Raw genomic sequence first — 14,429 nt, forward strand, 5'->3', positions numbered from 1 at the left:
ATTATTTCACTGCTATGAAAATATCTAGAAACCTAAAAATGAAAGACGTATGCAGACATATTAACAGTGGTCAAGAAGTATTTAGAAACAAGCAGCTTAGTGTAAGGTGACAGCCTAGAGAAATAGAGAAATAAGGACGTTATTAAATATAATTTGCACACTAGTAATGCTATGACAAATGTATTCACGTTGACAAGAAATACAGAACGAAGAGAGCTACATAGAGATGCAGTTAAAATATAGACACGTAAGGCTGTTAACTCATTGTTGGAAATGCTGTTGATAGATAACACGTTTAAGGTCTTTCTTGAAAGCCACGTGGGATGGATTACTTCAGAGGGCAGGAGGCAAAGAGTTCCACATTTTTGGATCACTACCTGAAAAGGACTGAGTTAAGGGGCATTTCATTTGGAAGAATGGTTTCATAGCTTTGAAGAGTATGTAAATATTCTGTAATAGTTACTGAGCCACATAATCAGGGAGGCCTGTGTGTAAGCCCTTTTGAACTATGCAGGCCAATTTGCAGCTTCACCTGCTTTCCCAGTGGATGCCAATGAAGAGAAAGAAGGATAGGAGAGAGATGCTCGGAAAGTCTAGTCGATGTGACGAGTCTGGCCTCATTAATAAGGGTTGCCTTGAAGGCAGCAAGGTGAAGTTTAGAAATGCCCAAGACCAAAGAGTTTGGCTACCACTAGTGTCTGTACCACTTATATGAAGTTACTTTCTACCATAAAAGAGGTTTTAGGTTATATAGAGAGGGGAGGATACCCATTAAAAAACATCCAAAAAGTTGCCCTATCCGCTTTCCTCTTGGTTTCACTGTGTTCTGCATAGTGACCCTAATAGAAAACAAAATATGCCACCAATACTGTAGAAGGAAATTCTTAGTGCACCAAAGACTCACTAAGGTTGAGAACTCCACGTATGGTGGGAAAGCTGATGCTGGAAGTAGGGGTGCTGCTGGAGTTGTAGCACCTCCAGAAGCCATGCAGTAAAGTTGCATGGATAAGGGGCACAAATGAAACCCTTTTCCCTTACAGTATATTTGCACATACGTAAAAAGAGTTAAAGACCTTAAGGTTACTGGTAATTAAATCAGGTAGTCACTGATTGTTACAAACAGCACAATGAGAACAGTTTAATTCAATGTAAAATATTCTAATATACTTTTTGGTTGACAGAATCGGTGAATGAAGCTATGTGCTGCGAAGCATGTTAAAACACATGTGAAAAGCTGGAACAGAAAGCAAACATGTCTTGTTAATTATACTTGGTGTGAGCCTGACATGAAGAATTTCTCTGTGGCTTGTTTTTTTCTCGCTTCAGTATTTTTTGTGGATGAAATTGACAATGGTAGATCCACAAATGAGTGTATTCATTGTTACTGATGGATACAACTACCTGTGGATTCCTCACTCATTGAATTTTTCCCCTGCGCCAGCTTCCGACGGAAATTTTCTTCCTAGCTTCTGCACGTCGACGAAGACGTCACAATTGCCCACGCGATGCCGTCTGACGTCATATAGGCAAAAAGAGGTCCTCGCCGGCGTGCCGACGTCAGTACCAACATTTTTTACGTGCCTCTGAGACGAACAGGCAAATAACAGCGAAATATATATATACAATTGAAACAAGTACTTATACAACAATATTTAATTAATTAAATCAAAAAGATAAAACATCACCTAAAACATGGAAATACGCCAAAATATATATATACATATAGACTATGTATAGCATCTTCACAAATTCTCTTTTTTTAAAATTTTGTTTTACTTTTTACATATGAAAATAATAAAATACCAACAGGAGCTCACCCAAGGATAACTTGGTAAGACCAGACAGGCAACGGGGAGGCGGGTGGGACCGTGAGGAATCCACAGGTAGCTAGTGTATCCACCAGAAAAGGCATTACCGAAGGTAAGTAACTCGTTCTTCTGATGGATACAACTACCTGTGGATTCCTCACTCATTGAATAGAGTCCCAAAGCAGTACCGCACTCGGTGGAGGGTGCCTTAATGGTCAAACCAAGAATTCCTGCAGCACTGACCGTGCAAAATGGCCATCCCTCCTAACCTCCGAATCTAAGCATTAATGTTTTGCAAAAGTGTGGCGGTATGACCAAGTTGCAGCCTTGCAGAAGTCAACCACAGGAACACCCCTAGCCAAAGCCGAAGAGGCCGACTTAGCTCTGGTGGAATGAGCTCTTATTCCATCAGGGGGTTCTTTCTTTGCCGGAGAATAACACAGCTTAATGCAAAGAATGCCCCACCTGGAGAGTGTTCTCTTGTGGACTGCCCTTCCTCTCCTCTTTCCCACGTACCCGATGAAGAGTTGATCCTCCAATCTAAACTCCTTCGTTCTGTCTACAATGAAGCTCAGCATTTGATATTGGAACTGATTTCTGCCTACCTGTAGAGTTAAATCCCTCCACCTCCTCTAATGATGGGGTGGAGCTTCCTAAAACTGAATTCTGAGTTTACAGAAACTACTATTCACTTTTCACATTTTGTTGACGCTTGCCACCACTGAGCTGGAGGTCTCCCTTTTATCTATGGAAACGTAATGAGGATTTTAATATTTTACAAAAAATACAAGTATCTTTCGATATAGGTGTAAAATTATGTAGAATGACTATTACCAACTGTTAAACTAATAAAATAATAATTGACAGCTCATTAACTCCTCAAATTAAATGTGCATCCGATTCACATTATAAATGCTATTTTTTAAACAATAATTAAAAAGAAAAGTTATATAGCCTCAGTAAAAGTTTTGTTAAAAGTATTGTTTAATTTATAGAAAAACCTAATAACATTAATCGATAACCATACTTATTTATTATAGAAATTATTATAAAAATATGTTTATATAGTTGAGCTAATTTATTTACATTAACATTTATTTCTATGGGTTGTTATTTAATTTCTTGTATCCATTGTCCTCTATAGGAGTGTGTTGCAGTACCATTGACTGGCTTGCTTGTGGAGTTTGGTTTACTCAAATGCTGAAATTAAGTAAATCTAAGCCTAATTTGACTTCTTTAGTGCAGTTGCAACTTTAGAAGTGTATTTTTTGAATTCCAGTGGTCTTACTCTTATGGCCAGTTATCATAGATGCCTCCGGATAGATTGATACACCCTTCCCAAGAATCTCTCTTAGCTGTCCCCAGACCAAAACCACTGATAAAACACAGCTGTCTTTTTTCATAATGTACCTGGTTGAGTCCCTTCTTATTTGAGAACCCCACCCACCTACACCCCTTACCTGGGTATGCCTGTGCAGGGGTCCGCCTGACCGCTGGGGTACCTATTTTGGCACCAGCTGCACCCATCAGTCCCCTCCATAAGGGCCTGTGCTAGCTTGATGCCCATTGTGGCTGTGTGGGTGGTTGGCAGGTAAGGACCGCATGCAAGAGCCTGCTCCCAACCCAGCTCCCTCCATTCAGTTCACTGCAACCTCCATTCAACTCACTGCCAGCACCTCTTGGACGGTCCCTTGACACCTCTGTTATGTTTTTCTAAAAGGAAAAGGATGCTTTATATAGTCCCAAACTATCCCACCAATCATGACCTCATCCACTTTAGACCAACATAGTTCACCTACTATCTGGCCTCCCCTACCTACTCACACTAAGGTGGGCAATGTATCAACCAAGCCAGCATGTCCTCTAGGACCATTTAATTTCTAACCTCAGGCACGTGTCCCCCGTCCTGTAGGAAAAGACACTCGCCCCTAATGCAGCAGTGAGGTATGTACAACAGCCAGAACAACTTGCCAATTTTATTGCTCACTCATTTCACTGAATTGTGGAGCACCCTGACTGACTTACCACCCTTCCACTGCAAACTGGGAATGATGTTGGACCACACTAGCATAGCATAGTCTGCAGAAATCTCCTCTCAAGGCAACTGATCTCAGAGATTACCACTTCAAACAAGTCTTCCAGCCGATCTCTACCAAATCAGTGACACCGAGATCCCCCAGGATGACCCCATAGGTTGAATACCCCTGAGGGTAACATTTTGTCAAGTGTAGAACTCAAATGGACCAAATGCAGCCCTCCATGACCACAAAAAAGACAGGTGATATCCTGCCTGTCTCAGCATAGCTGCAAATCACCTGCAAAATAATAGACCTTTGCGCTCCGCACATAAGAATGGCCCAGCACCATATTGATTTATTCATTTATTTATTTATTTATTTATTTATTCTTAGTATAAATTTGTCTCAGTTCCTGGCTGGTGGAATTATATATGTATTCTCCTAACATATGCTCGGCATTTGCATATGACGCTCAAGATAATAATGGACTGTTGGGAACCTCTCTTGATTTAATCAACTTAATACTGATATTTATTGTACTATGAACTGTGTTGAAATTTTATGATACTCTTGGAATGAAATTAGATGACTGTTCATGATTTTTTGGGATTTAATATAAAAAACTGAATGGCCCAGCACTTCTGGAATCTCTGTCGCCTCCGCATTGACAGAGGCCGTCAAGAAATCCAGCAGCTGATGCCCATCCCCAAGTCTTCCACTTGTGTCCACAAGAGAATAGACAAAAAAGGTGTGGGGTTGGGTGATGGGGGATTTAGCAGCATGGCCTACAACATTTGTAGTCTTACAGATGTAAAAATCCGAGGTCCACTTGCCAATTCTTAGCACCGCCGGGCCTGTAAACCCTATTACTTTTGCAGCTCCTATCCTAAAAGAGTGCCACCCACATTCAGTAGGATGATACCCTTCTGCCTTCAGTGCCTCGTTAAGTAGTCTACAGAATTGAAACCTGGCCAGAGATGTCCCAGCATGCACCCATAGGGGGCCCCATTCCCCTGGGACCTATGTGCTAGAAAATCCTGTTTTTTACCTAGGGGACAGCATTCATCACCTGGGCTACCAATTCACCTACCGTAAGGGCCCCATAGAAGGCGAGGGCAAATGCTGCCTTAAGTAAAGAGGCGGACCTCATCCGGCAACCTGCAAATGCTCCCAAGACTGCACATGCTTGCTGCTAAGTTCCCCCCGCGTCAATGGGGCACCTGGAGTGAAGCTTGGACCCCTCCAGACACTGCCACCCCCTCTGCACTAGGATAGTTTTTGTACCGTCTGTGTGCCCCACCATCTTTGCAAAAAAGGATATCACAGATGTATGGCTTCTGGCGTGTTTAACTGACCACCTTTTGTCCTTTAGAGATGCCATGAATGAGAGCACTGACAGTGTGAGAACCAGTGCCCACCCCTTCATGCACCAGGAATTTGAAATATGTGCTAAATGCCCCCTCATAGGCATGCCTCGTCCTGGACGCAAGGCTGGCTGCCACGTAATATGATGAGCTTGGGCACAAAACTACCACAGTTAGTCTGGGAAACAAGTAGGGAACTCCACTGCTCCTGGGTGATTGTCCCTGAAAGCCTGCATTTTGAAATGAGATAAAGCATCAGTTGCATTGTTCAGTATGCCCAGGACTTTTTGGCTTTAAAAAGTACATTAAGCTTCAGACATATCAACAGAACCTCTTTCAAAAGCCTACGGATCCTTTTACATTTCCCTGCCTGCTGATTGATGCAGTCTACCACTGTCATGTTATCAGACCGGAATACCACTCTTGCCAGATGGACAAAGTAAATAGAATGGGCAAAAGCTCAAGAAAACCAATATTTGTGACTAGCCCAGACTGTACCCAGTTCCTGTGCCACTGTTGAGCACACCATGCTTGACCTAGAATAGGACCAAAACCTTTGCTGCTCTCCGCATCCACAGACCTATCTCTTCATTGATCCTAGTTGGGCTGGGCGATACATTTATCCTACTAAAATCCAGCAAAAATGCTTTCAGGATCCTCCTGTTCTGGCAGACATCACTAGACAACCTGGAACTATGTTGTTTCTCCTTCAAACCAGATACTGCCTGCACAATGGACCAGGAAAAGAGGCTACCGATGGGAATGGTGTACAAGGCGAAATTCAGCTGCCCAACCACCACTTGCAACCGATGCAAGGTAACCTTTCTCGCTCCCACACATGCTTTTAAGGTGTGGGAGAAAGAGTTAATATTTTTCCAAGGGGAGCTTTGAGACCCCAGCACCAGAGTCCATCTCAATCCCTACGAATTCAATGGTAGTTGCAGGCCCAAAAGACTTACTGCAGGGGTTTGGAATAGCCCGACGCCCAGGACATATTGTTTGGGGTCAAGGACAACAAGTTTTCATGTTTTTGGCCTTAGGACAAGTAGGCACAACCCCCTGAAGCACAAAGCTGTTGGCTGCTAGTTTACAATACCACATTAGGGATCAGTAGAGCACATTGTCTGCAGGTAAGGTAATATTTGTGTCTATTTGTCAATGCTGTTAAAGCTTGTATTTATGGTTGATTAATGGAATGCTTTTATTATTAGGATGCATGCGCTAAAGAAATGTAAGCTCAGACTGCAAAACTGAGACTGGTTCCATTATAAAAATGTGTACAAACGTTTGAAAAATTTAACATTATGAAGCTGCTAATGATGCTCCCAGAATACTCTCTGATCAGATGCAAATATTTGAAAATGCTTTAAAGCAAGTTGTTTCTTTGCTTTCAAAATAAAAGGTTCACAAAAAAGTGCAACTTGGGAAAAAAAAACTACTGTGAAATTTTAGGTACCATTTCTTTGAAGCATCATTTAGTACAATGTGCTGATGCATTCTAAAATATTCATAATAGTAAATCAGTGTAACCATTTTTAACAAGATTAAAGGAAACCTGAAAATAAACAAGCATTGGCAAAACCAATATATCTGCCATTGGTGGTCAACCTTTTGGTTTTGTTAATGTGTGTCTTCTTTTGACACAGTTTTTGTAAAACTCTATTGTTGTGGGAGCTGCTAGGCCTGCACCATTATAACAAACATTGGCAAAAAGAAAAATGATTTTTTGATCTCAAAAAGCACACACTGCTCAGCAGTCCCTGGCACTGAACAAAACTACTTTGTGTGCAGATTTGCTCCTTGCGAAAGAGCAGAATGCTGTCACTCACAGTGAAGCCAGACGATCGATCGATCGATCGATCGATAGATAGATAGATAGATAGATAGATAGACAGACAGAGAGAGAATTTTAGCAAAAAGAAAGTCATAAAAGGGCACCCATGTTACATGTCCTTGCATTAGAGCGGATGTATGGCTTTTGTTAATTTACAGAAGTAGGCCAGTAAATCGTAGTCTTAGAACATATGTGAACTGCATTTTAGCACAAGCAAATATGCATGCGTAGATTTGCTCATGTGAACATCTGTTGGACGTTTACAAGTTCACTTTCCTCCATCCACAAGCTTCTCTTCTTTTTAGGAGTACATTTCTAACCTTTCTCAGTATGGGAAAAGATTAGAGAAGAGCTGGTGAAACCCTTAAATCATGCAAGATGGTAGGTTTACACAGATTCAAACAGACATTCCATCCCTGGAACTATTGCTTACTGCTACATCCAGTCTCAGTATGTGATCTGTGGAATTGTGGCAAAAGACCGAAATTGCTAGTATTCAAACTATATTATAGTATGAGCCCTGGCATAATCAGAGAGACTATTATCGCAGCTCTTATATAATGAAATTGCTGCCATAATTTGTTTCTGCACTAATTAGCACCAAAGGGACAAGTGGATTTTTTTACAGGACCAGTAGATTTATGACACATCAATTCCCATGGACAAGTAGATATTTTGTTAAATTCGACACCCCTGTTACTGTGAGCCAGGAGTACCCCAACATATTCCCATCAGTTCCTGGAAAGACTCAACACATTCGTCCATCCAAGGGGAACCCAGAAAGAGGAAATCATCCAGGCAGTGTAGCACCTACTGATGTGTTGACTTTTGCCTAAAATCCCACTTGAGAAAAGTGCTGAATATCTCAAAATGGGAGCATCAGACCAAGCATCCCATAAGCATGCATTTATCAAAAAGGAATGAGCCCTTGAATTGAAAACCCCACAGATGTAAATCCTCTGGATGGACAGGAGCAAGCAGAGACCCGACTCTGTCTGACTTTGCTAAGAGAGTTCCTGGTCCCAGTTTCTGCAGCATCTGAATTGCCTGGTCCAGGGAAGCATACCTGACTGCGCATAAGGGTCCGTCAATGGCATCATTAACAGACTGACCCCTAGGTGCTGATAGGTTGTGTCACAGTGCCCTTTCCTCGGGTTCTGCACGCTGCTGAACAAAAGGCCCACCTCCCGGTGTCACCAACTCAGAAGGCTATTATAGCACAGAGTTATGATGAAGCCAGGCGGGTGGAAGGGAATTAGGGTAGGGAACTTCCGGGAGAGAGATCTGAAAAGAAACGGTTAGAACAAATATGCATACATTCATTCATAACAGTATAACTCACGAATAGACTCTTGAATAAAGGTGTCTCCGTGATATCAGATTGAGACCCTTGGGAATTGGGCGTAGCCCCTTCTTTGAATCATGGAACAAGAACAAACTGCAACCTCTAAACCTAGAGATGGCAAGAGCTTTGGACTATGGTCATACTCTGAATATCAAGCATGTCACAATTATGCATTCATAACATAAACGTTTGATCTCAGCCTAGAAATTCTCAAAGACTTAAATATGTATCTCACATATTATGCTTCCCAAAAAACAATGAAACTATAATTTGCTTATCTCCAAAACGTTTTCACATTTACTACCTAGGCCTGAAAGTTTACTCATTGAACTTGAAGCGTTTTATTCGTTGGGCAGAAGCGCCTTGCTTGTTGTTCATGAAGTGTTTTGATCATCATACATGGAGTGCTTTGTTCATTATGCCAGAAAGCGCTTTAACTTGCTTTATCTGAAGTGCTACGCTCGTTATGCCAAGGGGCGCTTTACTCATTTGGCCTGAAACGCTTTGATTGTTGTACCAAGGGCGCTTTACTCTTGTGCCTCGAAGCGCTTTACTCGTTTTGTGCTAAGGGGGTGTTTTTACTCATGTGGAATAGTGTTTTGATCCTCGTGCAGAGACCGCTTTACTCATGTGGCCTTAAACGCTTTGATTGTCTTGCCAAGGAGGCTTTACTCATGTGGACTGAAACGCTTTGACTGTCGTGCCAAGGGCGCTTTACTCATGTGGACTGAAACGCTTTGATTGCCGTGCCAAGGGCACTTTACTCATGTGGACTGAAATGCTTTGATTGCCGTGCAAAGGGCACTTTACATGTGTGGCCTGAAGCGCTTTTGATTATCGTGCCAAGGGCGCCTTACGCATGTGGCCTGAAGCACTTTGCTCGTTGTGCTAAGAGTCGCTTTACTCCTGTGATCCGAATCGCTTTGATCGTCACGCCAAGGCCGCTTTACTCTTAGAACTGGAAAATGCGTTGCTCGTTGTGCTACTTTTGGAAGTAACATCTTCCTTCAAGATTGGGCTCATCAAGACCTTACCGCTACAAGTACAACCTACTCGTATCTGAATTCACCATGGAAACAAGGATACTCTGACTTGCTGCCAATCTGCCATGCAGGAAATCTGCTCTTCAGAGGAATCCCCACGAGGTCTGACTGCATCGAAGTCTTCAAAATAGTGAGCAATGTGCTTGGGTGTGGCTGGGCTTTCTAGGCCTGACACACCCCAAGATGGCTGCTGCCTCTAAAAACCTGGGAATTGTAGTCCCTTCTTAGAATAGCACTGATAAATGCATCTTGTCCACCAATGTCCTGACCCTGCAGGTACATGAGCTTTACCACAGGGCAGGCAACGCTGATGAACACTTTTGGACTCTGGGTGTGATGGCAGGCCACAGATGAGAAACAATGTTTGAATTTGTAAAAAATGAGAGGACAGAATCCGGTGGTACTTGAGAAGGGCCCTGGGGAGTGGTGTCTGTCCTGTTCTGAGGCGGCAACTGGGACACAGAGACCCGCTCGCAGCCTCCCACCCTTTTTATGGGCTGGGTTTTCCACTCCCGGAGAGGGAATGACTATGGAAGCACTACAGCTGCTTCGGTAGCCTTGTCCCCAGTCTGGTCAGTTGTGCCCCACTTTTACTCTAAGGCTGCATTGTGCTGCAGCCCCCAGCTCTGGCCCTAGCTCACTGCCATAAGTTTGGCTCCCTTGAGTTTGAAAATCTTTTGTCATTTGGGCGTGTGTTTAGTATAAGCATCTCCCTCCCAAACCCCTCCTTAAATTCTGATAAATCTCTCTCATTTTGAGTAACTATACCTGATCTTGCCACCTTGGTGGAGGTGTTCACACAGAAAATGTAGGGGAGGTGAACATCTCTAACTGAAGGTTTGTGAATTGCATATTGTAGTACATGAGTGTTGCTAGCTACTCACCTAAGCTCCAGTGGTTCCGATGGGGCAACGATAACCCCCGAATTCCAATGAGAACTGACAGGGCAGCAATGAAAGACACACTAAAACCCTAGAAGTTTCCAAGGGGAATGGGGTTGGGATGAGAGAGAAAGAGAGAAATACCAGGACATCTGCAAATTCGGGCACTGTTGGGCTCAAGGTTATCTAGATTCTGGTTCTGGATTCATGATACTGGCAATCAGGATTACTGAGATACAAGGGTCTGTACTCTGATTCCCCTTTAATGAAACCACATTTTAAAACAGAAAAAACTAAACAGATTTTTGGCATTAACTAATGTCAAATCAACATACCAATAATTCACACTAGAAACACCCCAGTGTGATTCAGGATTTCACTGAGAGAAAATAACTGGGTTAATCACAACAAAACTACCTCAAATTCTTCAGTAGTTCAAGAGCTCAAGGTTCATACGCAAATGTGCAATGGCAATCAAATTATAGTTCTCAATTGTCTCAAAATTCTTTAGAACACCAACATCAGATTCTGATCGAGAAAACACGGATTGAAAACCACCTATGTGTACAATATCCAGGAAGGTGCCGCTATTCCAAGAAATACAACTTTTCTCTAATTTCTGTTCATTAACGAGATTGATCTGAATATTATTGCTGGCTTTAGATAAGTTTGATTAATCAGCCGTGATCAAGATTCCAAATCAAACAGAAAAGCTTTTGTTACCTTATTTGGGATGACTTGTGTCTTTTTGCCAGAGCAAGAAAGCACGATGCAAGAGATGAATTGCAAGCATCCTGCCTTTTACAGGTACTGTGGTAACTGCAGAGAAGATTGGAAATACTAGGTTGGAACTCGGGAAGCACGTTGCTGCAAGGAGAAGCCTGTTGCTGTGAAGGTATGGATGCTGCTGCTGAGAGAGGACTGCCACTATGAAGGGAAGGCTACTGAAGATTGGAGACAGGTGTGGGTCATTTCCAAGTTAAAGGAGTCTAAGCGGGATTTAGTCTGAAACATCGACTTATATAGTCAGCCCAAAACAGGTGCAAAGAAACACATGGGAAAAACAGAGGCACATGTTTCTCAACTGTCTTTTTCCATTAGGAGTATCAATTAAAGAACAGGCAGTTGTCGACAGTTGACATGTGCTTCCTGGATTACCTGGGTGAGGCCCAGATGTTCAGAAGTTATCTTGACAACACGCATTGTTTTAGATCTGCTTTAACCATTTTCATTATATTAATACCTGAGTTGCCAAATTACACAAGGTTTCAAAGGCATAACATGATTCAAACTGGTAATGTGATGAAAATAACAATATCTCTGATATCACTCATAAGTGGGGAGATAAGGCGTGACTAGACCTGCTCACAACTGTGACTATGACAATGAATAGTACAGCTGGAATACTACTTTAGGTACTACAAAATGCTATTTGTGCATTGGCCCCAATGACTTTGGACATTAAGGACGCCTTTGGTGATGCTCAGTATTATTTGTCATAGAGATCTAATGGGCTGTTGGTGTTTAGTTTAGGATTCTGCTTGTGGTTGCGTATTATTAACATTGTTCTGAGACTTACTTCGAGATTGAACAGCAAGAGAGAATAATATCACAACATATGCTAATCATTCAAAGCTTGGCCACCCTATCTGAACCTACATAAGTAAAACAAAGAGAATCGTCAAGTAATTGTCAAGCCTTTAGTTTAAGTGTAGCTGCTTTCAGGTAGTAGAGATTACCTGTTGCTGTGTGTTGAAAATACTGTCTTACAATTGTTTTCTGATAGTTTGAATGATGACTTTAAATTACCATTAAATACTCAGTATATTATAGTGCCCATAATTTTTCTTGTCCTCATATTTTTGGTTTGGTATTCTTTGAGATGTGGCTGTTTCACATGGACACAGCTTGAACACACTTTTTTTGTGAAGCACGTTCAGGGTTCCCGCTTGCACAACATATTTGAGGGGCATATGTAATTAATCTGAGCTGAAGAGGGATGCACTATTGTTGCAGAATGGAAAATGGTGATTTATTGGATGACCTTACAGGGTCCCTTTGAAACCTGCCTCAAAATAGATCATCTGTATCCAGAATTATGTCATTTCAATGGAGAATGTGCTCACTATAAATGAATGTCCTATCCTACCCAGATGTTTATGAATATGTGCTCCGCATAGCACCACAGAACTCCTATTTCTTGTGAATGTATTTGGAATCCTCCCCATTCCTTCCCACATACACTCCAGAGGAAGGGGCTTGGCTTATTTTTTGCCCCGCTCATTGAGCTTCCTGATTTGCTTATGATTGGAGCTAGTGTAGGCCTGTGGCCTGCGTACCTACTCTAAAGTTGTTATATTCCATTGGGTGCAATCCTCCCACTGACTTGTGTTTATCCCATGCACAAGTTCTAATTTATATGAAGCATTTCTGTGCAGTTTGTGAAGAGTGTGTCCTTGAATGAATCCTAGAGATGGCATGCACTCCATTGAAGAAGGTGTCTGGAAGACATTAATCAGGTTTTGCCAAGATTAGATAGAAATCCTACTTCAAAGAGGTGAAATGAGTTAAAACCTGATTGGAGAAGATTTAGCTTAAAATAATAAAGATATGATCAATCCTCAGTGTTTTCTAGAGACCTTACTGAGGGGTTGAAGTATTCAGAAGATACTTTCAAATAAAACATTGCATCATCTGCATAGAGCTTGTAAGAAATGTTAGACTGTTTTAATAAATGATCCAAGAAAATAGGTGTAATAGGTTGAAGATAAAAAGGGTGTTGATGTGCTCCTTGCTGAAGAGGGATATTTTGGCAGATCAATTCAAATTATTTTTAGACAGTGGGTAGTTAAATATGATGCAACACAATCTAGCAGTGTTCTATTGAATCCCATAGAATCTTTGAGGATTTTAGGTAAGGTGATTAGATCAACTGTGTGAAAGGCTGCTGATATATCTAGAAGAAAAAGCAAGTAGGCGCCCCAGAGCCAGTATGCACAAAGCTTAATCCAAACTTTGCAGCAGTGCATTCTTTAAACCGAAGACCACTTTAAAAGCAGATTGTACTTCATTTAGATGATCATTATAAGAGACAAATTATTTAAGCTGTGAGAGCTCTCAACTTTAAACATTTTTGCCAATAAGGATTAACCCAAACATGGTGAATATTATTTATATCTTTATGATTGGCTTTGTGTTTTTTTGTGAAGTGGAGAGACTTGACTGACTTGTGGCCAAGTAGATTCTGATGTCTTTTTTCAGAAAAACAGGGATAGTGTCAGAAAAATTGGCTGAGTGGTTTATTTGATACTGATAAATTCTGGAGGGCTAATCTTAAAAGTCAACCATTCACAACATGTTTCTGTTGAAATGAGGAAAAAGTAGGTCAAGGAACTAATCTGGAAACAGTGTGCTTTCTAAGATTATCACTTAAGCTTTGTCTGAAATAAAATTGGACTTTTTCTATGTATTCCTTTGTGTGGAATGAATAGTATTTTGACAGTAGATCTTCTGGCAACAGAGAGTAACTAAGGACATCCAGTAACAAAGACATCTAGGACATTCAGCAGAGCTATGGTCTCATAGGAATTCTGCTTTGAAGTCTTTGGAGACATCTCATTGTTGGAATTGTTGCACCATGGTGCAAACCATTCGGGTAATCTAGACATGACATAATGAGATATTTTGTTGCCTGTATCTTCTGTGGGAATCGTGTGTGGGCAAATACACTTTAGTCAGTGTCCTTGTGGTAAGATAATTGGAATGTGCTACTTGGTTTACTTGGTTTGTTTGAGGGTCATAGAAAGGGCTGAATCTATGATCATTTGTAGGGTTTGGTAGTGCTCCTAGTTCTTAAGGCAAGATTGTCAAAGGATTGTATTTTTGCCAGGCAATGCAAATCAAAATCTTATGTTTTGATTTGCTGAGTGTAATATTGTTTGTTATTATCTAGTGATCAGTGGCTCTGAGACAAACACCTGGTTTTGAAGGTTCAAGGTCATCCGTTCTTTTTAAGGAATAACTGTGTCTAATCCACAGAGCATGATTGATTGAAAAACCTTTATTTTGATTATAAAAATAATCATAAAAGCAAACGATTATAACAAACATTTACAATTCATATAAAAATTAACACC

At 41.3% G+C, this 14,429-nt stretch overlaps 1 protein-coding gene across 1 annotated transcript in view; it reads left to right on the top strand.

Moving 5' to 3' along the window:
- The window catches only part of CFAP20DC (CFAP20 domain containing), a 1,731,599-nt gene that overhangs the window by 21,476 nt on the left and 1,695,694 nt on the right, over window positions 1-14,429 (top strand). The window lies entirely within an intron of this gene.

This window comes from Pleurodeles waltl, chromosome 9 (genome assembly GCF_031143425.1).
Source record: "Pleurodeles waltl isolate 20211129_DDA chromosome 9, aPleWal1.hap1.20221129, whole genome shotgun sequence".
Lineage (NCBI taxonomy): Eukaryota > Metazoa > Chordata > Amphibia > Caudata > Salamandridae > Pleurodeles > Pleurodeles waltl.